This window comes from Syngnathus leptorhynchus, chromosome 9, assembly GCF_054491065.1.
Source record: "Syngnathus leptorhynchus isolate UIUO chromosome 9, UIUO_Slep, whole genome shotgun sequence".
Classification (NCBI taxonomy): domain Eukaryota; kingdom Metazoa; phylum Chordata; class Actinopteri; order Syngnathiformes; family Syngnathidae; genus Syngnathus; species Syngnathus leptorhynchus.
The window spans coordinates 3,945,870-3,958,005 of NC_141203.1; the positions used below are offsets into that span (position 1 = coordinate 3,945,870).

The window sequence follows — 12,136 nt, forward strand, 5'->3', positions numbered from 1 at the left end:
AGTAACCCTTCACACAATCATTGAGTTCTTTCATTCTTTGTGAAAGAGGTCAAGTCAAGTTTAAGATGATGAATGGTTGACCAAACATGCTATTTTGAAGGTCTCCTCAAAAAGATGGTTTTGGAGGCACTAGTACTCCGTCTGACACCAGAGATATGTTCACTGGGCAGGCTACATGTACTTCGTACCGAACATCATTAATTAGTTAGGATGTCACTCAGACTTTAGTCATCTTTTTATGGTAACCCCAATAAAAGAGCAAAGAAGCCATGATGACATTGAAGATGAGGGCCTCAGCGACTCACTCCAGCATTGAATATTTGTAACGGGCACAACTCAATTACAGTGTGCTAGAACATTTGGGTTATTAATAGCTGTACAGCAGAGCAGCTCTTTGGCGTCTACATCCCAGTGATGGTGTTCATGTTGCGAACATGGAGACAGATGCCTGACGTTGATGAGTAGTGTCGCGGGCGGGGCTGAGGGATCGCGTCCAACTGGCACACTGGCATGTAACTTGTGATTCAAAAGGAAGTCGATGACAACTCCATCACATCTGAGTCACTGCGATACCTATCAACTCTCCTTCATCTTTACTTCCTCTCTCTCTTTGAGTCTATAAATGTGTGACTGCCTCAGTGTTAGCAGCAAAGTTTGAGACAAGTCTTGTCGGCTGTGAAGTCACTACCACCTCTCAATCCTGCTGTCAAGTCTATCCATGTCCATCCAACCATCCGTAATTGATATCGTCTGGCGATTGGGTTGCCCTCGCCTTTTATACGCTAAAATCTTCCAACAATACATCAATCCTTTTAAATACTATATGTCATCGGCACTTCCACCTAGACATCTATCGCCTCTTTCCGTTCATTATTTAACACATATATCTACCGTACTGTGCACTGTCCATTCATCCTTCCATGTCTCACCCAAACACAAAATCACTGCATAGCCTCAATCTCAAAGTCTCTTGTGTCTGTGATAAAAGTCCAGGAGTTAGACCAAGGACACATTAGTGGGATACATCCCGACCTCGAAGCTTTGACATTAATGGGATATTGATTTGGATCCTTGCCCAATGAAGTAATGATCAGTCTTTGCTTGATTTTGGCCTACTGATAAAAGAATCTTTATAAACCACCTCGAACCAGTAGAAGGGAGGCGGGTGTCATGAAGACAACTGTGTGACGGTACTCGATCCATCTCAAGCCTCCTTGACCAGATGGCATCTGTGTGCCAGTGAGATGGTCAATTCCAGAGAGTCAAACTTCACTTAGTGACACACTCAAGTCAAACTTCACTTAGTGACACACTCATCATGATTTTTAAGTTTCACCTCTTCCATGTCCACAAGCAGATTTATTTTTTACTCTACTGTGCCACTCTGTGTTTTGACTGAAAGCTAATGGAATAAAAGTGACTCAATCAGTAAGTCCTTCAAATATGAGCCAAGTAGAAAAGAAATCCTGATATGTATATACATCATGAGGAAGTGTTTGATTCGAGGCGCGTCATCAAGTGGAAAACAGTATGTAACTCAAATGTTGCCTTTTAAATTTTTAGGCATAGCTATCAAGAACATTTTATGACATTACAATTTCTTTTTGTTCACACAAAGAGTCTTAATAAATACATCAAAGCTGTGATACAAGATAGTTCTTATTAGCTTTAAACACAGAAACCAGGAAAAGCAGGTTTACCATCAACATTATTATTATTATTATTATTATTATTATTATTATTATTATTATTATTATTTTACCCTTTGAATGGAGACCTAATGGTTAGTGTGTCTTCTCCAAATTCACAATAGCTGGTCAAAATGTCTGTGGGAACATTTCTTTCTATAAAGACAGTCATCATTGTTAGAGAAACATTCCCAAGAACTGGACATTCATCCAAAATTCATGAAAGTTTTGGAAGAAAACAAGTAAGGAAGGATGCAAATCTGAATTTCTGGCAATGGTGCTAAAATAATAATTTTTGAAGTCTTTTTTTTCTTCTTTTTTTCAGAAAACATGAAAAACATCCAAAATCTTATGATACTTTTTATTAATTTGATTTCAGGCGTAGAGTTGACTGATTTGTTAAACTAGGGATGTAGCTGGTTTTAGCAGAGGCTGCCAGCATCGTGAGATGTTTAAAGCTTTTATTAAATTGTTTTTTTTCTATGGCAATAGTATGTGAAAAGAGAATAAAAAAGAAGAAATTGTATGATGCCAAAATGAGCTTTAATTGCACGATCAGAACAATTAGTGGCATTAAAAGAGATTTGGATTAATCGAGTTAATAACACATTGAACTGCCACCACTAATGTAAAGGTATATAAGGAACAAAATAGGTTTTAATCTTTTGTATCTTTAGCCTCAGAAAAACTCAACAAGCTGTACGCTGATACAAAGTGTACATTGATCAAATGGTTCGAGGACAATGAGCTTGTATAGCTCCATTAACGCTGTATTTGTAATGTTCATACCTTCGTCCAAAAAGTCCATTAACGATGATTCCACAACAAACTGTGGTTGAAATTGCTCCACACAAAAAAACACCGCTGTTTGACTATGGTTTTGTTGGACTGAAATGTAATCTCACACAGCAGACGTGGCGTTATGATTAACGCTAAACCGTGTCAGCATCACATAAACAGGAACAGGAATGGGCCGACCTTATGAATGAATTTGATTCTGTCCAATACTGAATGGGAATCCGATACTGATACAGAATATCGGATCGGGACATCCCTAGGTAGGGTGGCAGGAGAGAAGCTTCATCTTACTAAGTAAAACAAGCAAGCTTGGCTACAATTGCTTTACAATTTTCAAAAACCAAAAATCTCTAATGCACACTTTCTGTTTGGCACACTCATCGACAAAAGAACAGAACACCATATTTACAGTAAAGAATGCAGGTGGCAGCATTATACAGTACTTTGAGGGCGTCAGACAAAACTGGGTCCTTAGTCAAGGAGGACGAAATTATGAACAGTTCCACACTTCCATATATATGTAGTGATCTTACGAAGTGTTCACAGGGTGTGCCTTTGCAGTCTGTCAGATCTGGAGCACTTTTGCAAAGAGAAGGAAAATATTGCCACATCAGCTTGAAAATACTAACAAGCATGTTTGAAATTAAGGAACAATGAAAAAAAAACAAAAGCGAGGCCGTCATAATTCTGGCTCATTTTGGCAATGAAGCAACAACATTTAGTCGATGACTGGCAGATGACCCCCTCCAGTTGCTGGCGCAAGCCAATTACCACTTTCACCGGCACAATGACTGGGGACGATTAAAGGTAATTTCCATGCAGGTAGCGTGCCATTGAATGGCCCCCACCTCTGGCACCCAGCAATCAGCTCTTCAATGAGTTTCTTTCAGAAATGGATAAAAAGATGGCAAATAGAGGTGACAGCTCAAGATAACTGTCAAACGTAATAAGGAAGTTAACTTATGATTTTAAAAGAGGATTACAGTGTATTTTTGTAATTGTTCAAGAGACGGTAATGGCGGCTTTCCTTTGCCAAAAAAGCACTGATTATCATGACAATGTGAAATAGTGGTGTTCATTAACGGAGAACACTGGCAGAGGATGGAGCGAAGCGGCCTTCGCGTTCGCACACGAGAGAGCGCGCTGACAAATAGCCACCCGCACGGACTCAAGGATGATATAAATAAAAAGGAGGCTTCACTGTTGTTCAGCCAACTGTGCGCTCTATTCAGTGGCTCCGCGCCTGGCACATCATCAACGCAACTATTTTTAAACTCAATGGGCGAAAATGTCACGATGACTTACAGGATTTATATGCATGTCACCCAATTGCCACGGAGCTGTTGGGAAAAGAATTGTTTGTGAAACTTCTCCGGTGAAGGAAATAAGGAATTAACAAAATTTGGAGTAAGAGTAACTAAAATTATTATCTTGATAATACGCCTTTTTTTATTTCAATCCTTATTAATGTAACCATAAACTACACTAAGTAGACCTAAAAATCTTGATAGGACACGCTTTGATTCTATGCGACTTTCTGTCTAATGTGGTTTGGTCTTGGACCCCAAGTTTTTTTGTCATAAATACATTTTCTTTGAACTGTGAGAACTAACCTTAAAACATTTGGAAAACAACACGCAACCATTGTTGATGCCTACAACATTGAGATGTAGCTTTGGTTCAATCAGAAATATTTCAGATAAACTCAAGACAAAACATTGTTGTTTAGTGGACACGTCAATCGACTTCACTGATTTTTATTTTCGTATTTTAAATGGACGATGTAAAGACCGTACGAAGCCAAATGACTAGCACGTAAACCTTAAGACTAGTGATTTAATTTTTGTGACTAATTAAAAGGCATTTGGCAAGAAAAAGACGGAACTGCACTCTGTTGTACGACCACAGAGGGCTGTTTGACCTTTATAACTGCTTATGCTAATGCTAAAAAAAATAGGATATCCTTACATGATCGCTACCCTGATTGCTCAGTATACATAAGAGGTAAGGGGTTTAAAGCAAAGCAATAAAAATAATTATTTTGAATTTATTTTGTTCATCAACTGTGTATAAAAATTCAAAATAATGATAATAAAGTGATTTAAAATCATAATTGTAATAAAATAGTAAATATTTTGTATCCATCCCAAATGGGACTCAAACCCTGCTTTGAAAAATATTTGTTCAAAAATAATTATGAAAAATAAGCAATTAAATATGTAATAATGTGAAAGAGTAATGAATGAAAAAATAAATGTTTTTTATCTTCATTCATCAATGACCGACTTATAACCCAGTCTGCTAAACTGCTTTGAAAAAGTATGAGTAATTTCTCCGAATCAATATTAATCTGAACTGCTCTGAAAAGAAAAATGAAACAATACGAATAAGCAATACAGAAAATGGATGGTCAATGAACATAAACTAAAAATACTACATTGTTGTATAAATCATTTATTTTTATAGAGTAGAACGGTCAGCACGACCAGTACTTGTGTGGAGGGTAGAATCAGGCCAGAACAGAGAGGACATGCGCTATGATCAGTCAAGCCATCGTGCTCTATGACTGATGGTCATCTAAGAGGGGAGTGTGGAAAATTAGCACACAGCAAATTAACTCTGCAGTGTGTGTGATTAAAACAGTTTTGTGAAACTAATTTGCAGTTACTGTAGCATAAAATGAAGGTTGCTTTGGAACAGTTGGTTCAATTTTGTGAGGACCATCAGGACTTTTGAAAATTTAATGAGGATCCAAATTGCCCTCGTTCTCTTTCCATCTCCATCACGTACAATATCTGCTTTTGTATAAGTGCACGTGTCGGATAAATAGCTTGCAGACGCAACTCATCAATGCATGCGCCGTTAATCAGTGACACCCACAATGGTTGAATGCTCCCTCATTTAGCGTAATTTTATTTTATTGGAGTCTCTCGGGTCTTTTTCTCATCCTGGTATCAGTCTGTGCCACTTTCCATGCGGTTCGGCATGTGAATTCCTTCACATACGGTACGAGTTTGTTCCACGACCAGGGTTGTAAATCAAATTATCTTTACTCATTGAAATGAACCAAAATGCCATTCATTTGTTCCATCCTCCCAAAAAACATACAGTATTTTTTATCATGAGAATTTAAATTGAAAGAGTAATTGTACATTGTAAGAGTTTCTGTCACATTTTTTGGATTCAGTTCAAAGGATATTGTGCTGGTCCTTCTGGTGTGCACGCCTTGGCCACCAGGGGCGTTATAACATACATTTGTATATACTAGTACATGGAGCCAGTCAAAACTATTGTGATAAACCACAGTAAAAGTTGTTCTTCGCTAAAGGTGAATTATAGTTCGTGAGTGTTGTTTTTCTTCATCAATTTTGTTCAAACATCTGCTGCATCCAATGTTATTCATTAGCCCGTCTATGGTGTTTTGCATTGTTTGATAGCCTTAAGCTAAATAGAATTTTCTAAAGCAAATGCGGTCATTTTAAATACTTATAAATATTACCGGACTTCTGTCTTTTTATTGTTTAGTTTGACAGTAGAATCTTACTGGTGTAGAAGTAAACAGGTATTTTCACTATCTGCTAAAAAAGTCAAAGTCCGCTTTATTGTCAATTTCTTCACATGTTAAGACACACAAAGAGATCAAAATTACGTTTCCGTGCTGCTTGTTATGGAGTTGAGTACCTGCCACCATACAGCACTCGTAGCTAAACCACTATACTGTATTTGCATTTTTCTTCTATCATTATCGTAAGAACTCACTCATTCCCTGCTTTTGTGGTTGCTTTGGTGCCATCTAATTGCATGTTGGTGGCCAGAAAGTACGTAAAAGTAAGTTGAGGAGCTTCATTTTGACAAAATGAGTGCTTTGCCTCCATCTTGAGCACATGAAGACAATAATAAACTTAAAAATCTTATAAGTTGTCAAAGGTCAAGATGATCTAATGTTACCTGAGTAACACAGCAACACAGCACGACACTGTGGAGTTCAAAAAGTATCCTTAAAATGTACAACGCATCGAAGTAAATATGTCTGCTGCGTCACACTGTCCTTTTTTCTGCTTAGAAAATTTCCCTGCGTGCATGTGTGTCTGTGTGTGTGAGAGTTTGGCCTACTTGTGGTTGAGCCGATGGATCTTTACAAGTGTCTCATGATCAGACAGGGAGACATTAAGGTGACGGCTGTTCTGCCCGTCGCCCTCACGGTCGTCGTCTTGCACAAAGAGAAATGCAGCTGACGTGACAGCCGAAAGCGGGAGGGATATAATGGACGTGGCCTCCATCTTGCAAAGTGGTTCTTGCAGACATCTGCGGAGTGTCTGAAAGGACACAATGAGAAGGTTTGATTTGTGAGAAGAGACATGTACAAGCTTTTTCCTCCCAATGTTTATATGCGCTGAAGTTGGGACACAAGGCAGGCCGTGGCCTGGATATGAGTACACAGAGCTTGAAGGAAATTAGAGTTAGAACCCTGATGACTCGCAAACTGCAATGCAAAAGGTCAAAACTGGCTTCAGGGATGGGGCAGTTTCAACAGTTTTAACTTTTTTACAATTCAGTGTCCATCTGGCTAATATCAGTGGTTCATATTTGTTAGAAATCTGAATATTGTCCAGTATAAACTCATTTTGAAGAACTTCAGTAAACGGCCAAAATAGGCCTGATGAGATCTACTTTTAGGGTCTTCTCAGGCATGGCTGATTGACACATTTTTGTGAATCGTTTATGACAGACATGGCGGGCAATTTTTGTGTTCCCAAGTAAAACTGGCTTCAGGGGTTGGGTAGTTATTAGAGTTTTGTGATTTGTAGCAAGACATCGAAAGTAGCCGCCATGCTTTATGTACGTATGCTGAAATTTCGGATTGCACTTCATAGTTCCAATTTGGTACAAATCTGAGAAAATCAGTCAAGGACTAGTTTGTATTTAAGGATCCGTGGAAATGGCCCATTCAGGTATGAATTTTTGTGACTCTTTTTTTGTTCTACTCATGATACACATGCCTGCCAAAAGTTATGTTTCCCAGGACCTTTTCCAGACATTCAATTTGCTTGACAATTTCACTCTTCCAGCATATTAGCTGCAGTGGGTCTGAAATATCCTGTAGCTATCTAACAATCAACTGATAACACATAAAAGATGATGTGCTTAGTACAACACGATGACGGTGACGCAACATATTTTCTTTAGTTGCATTAGGGAGTTAATGGCGCTTCACAATTGCCTGATCAGCAGCAGAGTCAAGTGCAAAGTGATGACAGTGGCGGAGAGATGCAGCAGTTAGTGATACCAGAAAACAGGCCTTAACTTGACTTTAAAAAAAAAAAACACTCATTGGATGTTTTGTTAGATACAATGAGATCCAAAAGAAGTTTGCCTTTACAAAGATAATAGTCACTTTTGTCATTTCATTCTGGATAGAATGACAAATCCGGATGCTGGATTTTTGGCTTTGACAGCCTTTTAAATATTTCAATGTGAAGCTCTTGAATAAAATCAGAAAGCCAGGATTTCAAATTAAAGCCTTTTTATCCTTTTTGCGGGTCTTGTGAATAGTAAATCTCATTTGTTTTGTTTCAATACTTCTCACTTGCTGCCTTTTTTTTTTCCCACACATTTTTGTACTGAACAGAAGACTTACTGTACTGTCAGGTATGAACAAGAATCGCACGAGACCCCGAAGCACAAATACAATGCTATCTTATTATAATCTTAATCTTCCACTCTCGTAATGTAGGACACTCAAAATCCCAAAGTGCATTGCTGCTTTTGATGTTATCTTATTACGAGCATTATCACCTCACATTTGTCAATGCACCAAAGATTGAAAAATATACAACATGTTTTGGCAGAACGATGCTGTTTCTTGCAGTCTTCCCAATGAATGATGAAATCCATGCTCATCGACACATCATGGTTAATAAATCCCTTTGAGGCAATTTCACAGGCTTACATGCAACTTCTAAAGAGAGACAAATCACGTGTTGGTGACATTCCAACAATCTGCTTTGATTTACCTCTGATTATACTCTGAATAATTTTGATTTGAAACACAATAGTTAGGCAGAGAAAAAAAAGAGAAATGACATTTTCAAGCCCGCCAGCGAGTGTTGACTGGCTCGATGCATTCCTCAAAGCTTCAAGTGAAGAATTTAAGTGGAGAAGTATTTGAAGTTTAATATCACACACTGTCAGAGTGGTTGCTGTTTAAAAAAAAAAAAGTTTAATGCCTCAGAAGCTTCTCTGGAAGAGGCAGAGGTTGAGTATTGTGATGCAAAGAGAAGTTCGACAAAGCGTGTTGAAGCGGCAAAATGGTTTTTCTCTGCTCCTTATTAACAAATCAATTTTAAAGAATGTATATTTCACATACTGATTAAGATTTGTGGGAAAATGATGAAAGGAGACATGCACTTTTTGATCATTAAACAGTTCCAAGTTATTTTAATGAAAGATGGCTGAAGATCTATCAAAACATAGACTAAAGAATTACAGAACACTTAACATCACCTTGCTACATTCATGTTGAAATCAGTTTTGAAATGAAAGTATGACTTTTGTTACCATAACAGAAGCGGAGCTTAGATGTTACGAGTAGGCAAGTGGCTCGAGCCTGAAAAAAAACATTGAGCCTTCATAAAAGTAATTGTATCATTTGTGATGTGATATGAGGATGGCAAGTTGATAATATAAAATAATACCAGTACTTCACATGCATATCTTGTAGTTGTATTATGCATAACAGCACATTACAGATTTCTGTCTCTCTCGTGGAACATCACAAAAGCGGTGAATGAGGATCTAATTTGGCAGCCATTGTTGGTTAAAACACACGGTGGTTTTTCGTACAACAGATATCAAGACAGTCGAATCAATTTTATGTTGTGGAAATATGTTATTTCTGTTATATTTCTTATTAATTTGGAATAGCCGTTGCTCAGTCGATTACCTTGCCGATTTAGGACATGTTAACCATTAGCTTTATCTATCACACGGCACTTAAAACCCTTCCGTATCTGCTTCTTGAAAAAAAAACAAAAAAAACAAATGAGTGGCTTTATTCATTCGGCTTACTAATCACTCTGCCGTGTAATTATGTTGTTCCGCAATGGAGAGGTGTGGGAAATTACATCTTTTCAACTGTGTTGGGGAAGAAAAAAAAAAAGAAGACGCTTTCAATAAACGCTCTAATCAATTTGAGCGATGGGAGGTATTCATTTATTTATTTATTTGCAAGCACAAAGCGAAAGGCACAGCTGCAGCATCACATTAAAAGAAGCAGGTGCTCTGTCTGCGGTCATGACTTAACCACGAGGTGTATAAAATTCTGGAATTGTTTTTTGGTTTTTTTGAAATGTCTAAAACCGCTATCTGAGCTACAGAGCCGGAGGTCTTGAATTTAAATACATTTTGTTTAATGCGCAATCTCTACTACAGATTTGAAAGAAAAAGATAAACGCTATCCGACAACCTTGAGTGAACATTCCAAAACATCCCTCATCTCATTAAAAAAAAATTAAAACAAACAATTAACTGTACATTTGTCTCAAAGCTGAGTAAGACAATGTTGTCCTTGTAGCTTCTTTCTTGATTCATAACACAACTGCTGAAAAAATTCATTTGAATGAGTTCTGTAGTTTTTGCGTGAGCCTGTACACGAACAAAATTAACAGGTTAGATAAAAGCATCAAACCTGAGCAAAGATGGCTGATTGATCACAAAAAAATGTACCCAAGCAGTACCCAACAAGGAGCCCTGATTTGAGCATTATTTCCAGTCATCAAAGTAGGCCAATTGTAACATTTCTTAAACCATTTTATTTAAACCAACAGTGCCATCTAGAGAACCAAAAAAAAAAAAACATGAACAGGTTCATGGAGCCAATTTGAAGCTTCATTTGCCATCTAATATATAAATATAGTGTGCACAAGAACAATACGGTCAGGCTGACTCGGCGTCACCCATCCAAGAGGGGAAGGGTGGACCATGCGGGGACCTGGTTGAGGCACCATGGGGCATCCAGGATGGTCGGCCAGCCCTACTAAGGTTTCCTAATCAGCCCCCCAAAGATACAGGGTCAGCCCCTCAAAACTAAATTGTGCTTAATGCTGAAAAAAGAATATTGCAGACATGTTAGCAAGACACCGGCAAAATGTTGTTTCAAAAAAGTCTTCTCATTTAAGTGAGATCCATACATACTGTTACATTCATGTTGGTGAGAATGAATTCCTCTTAGCAGCTGCATAATTTTTTGTGCAATTTCCAACTAATTCTGGTTGACAGCACGTTGGCCTCAGAGGGAAAGCGGTGGCCGTGAGCTTGTTGCACAGCTTGCCCTTTGCAAGGTACAACCCATGAGCCAGTGCGGAGATGTAAGTCGACGTGGCTTGCGTTTGTCTCTCCACATGAAGTTCGTCTTTGGCTGATTAAAGGGACAGTCTGTCTTTGCATATGACAGTCAAAGCTCACGTGTGGCTCAAAGCACCAACCTGGGCTCGTTCAAGGGCCCTTTGAAGCCCTCTTCCTCAGCCCAGCTAAAGGGTAGATAGAGGAGAAAAGGAGGAGCTCCCGAGTGTTATTTTGTCATCATCACAGATTACTAATTCCGGACTTTTTTTTTTTTTACACATACAGTTTCGACTAAAACATGAATTATTGACTTCCCATTTCAAATCACATTTTATCACAGGTAGTAGTAGTGTGGTCACATTAGAACATGAGCAGAAAAAAATTAAATCCTGGATATGTCATGTCAGTCTGTAAACGGTATTGAAATGTTGGAATAATCATCCATCCATTTTCTGAACCGCTTTGTCCCCACCGGGGTCGCGGGCGTGCTGGAGCCAATCCCAGCTGTTATCGGGCAGTAGGCAAGGACACTCTGAACTGGTTGCCAGCCAATTGCAGGGCACACAGAGTCGAACAACCATCCACACTCACAGCTACGGCCAATTTAGAGTGCTCATTCGGCCTACCGAGCATGTTTTTGGGATGTGGGAGGAAACCCGAGTGCCCGCAGAAAACCCACGCGGACACGGGGAGAACATGCAAATTCCACACAGGGAGGGCCGGAAGTGGACTTGAACCCGCACCCTCCTAACTGTGAGGCGGACGTGCACCACTGAGCCGCCTGTTGGAATAATCAGAAATTGGAAAATGCTACCTTGATGTGCCCTTTTATGATTTTATGTGCTGTATGTAGAATGCTTGTCAAATGTAGGCTACATATTTCTTGACTTGGACATCATATCAGGGATTTTGTTTTTTAATTTTGAAAAGTTTCTTGATTCAGTACTGATGGCTGAAAAAAAAATTCAGAAAATCGTGAATTCTGCATAGAATTCTTCATTCCTGTTGAACATGGTAAAATGGGACGATAAATTTGTAAGCGCTGATTCTGGGTGGTCACTTTATGACAAGTAGTCTACAAAATGCGGTAAGAACAGAAGCAGGTCAAGAGTAGAACTGGATGGAAAATAGGAGAATTGATAATTCATGTTTGGAGCAATCAATATGTTATCGGCTCCGGCCTAAAGGCATGGGGGGCATATGGTAAGCACTGAGGCGGCGCAGATGCTCCGAGGGCCACGGCTGCTGATGGGCAAAATAATGGAAGGGGGCATTGGGCCAGACAAAGAGGGAGGAGTAAGGGGAAG

At 38.9% G+C, this 12,136-nt stretch overlaps 1 protein-coding gene across 1 annotated transcript in view; it reads right to left on the minus strand.

Moving 5' to 3' along the window:
• The window catches only part of il1rapl1a (interleukin 1 receptor accessory protein-like 1a), a 287,826-nt gene that overhangs the window by 264,760 nt on the left and 10,930 nt on the right, over positions 1–12,136 (minus strand). The window contains exon 3 of the mRNA XM_085921128.1: positions 6,600–6,802. The gene's annotated coding sequence lies outside the window, so the exon portion shown is untranslated. The remainder of the gene's footprint in view (positions 1–6,599; positions 6,803–12,136) is intronic.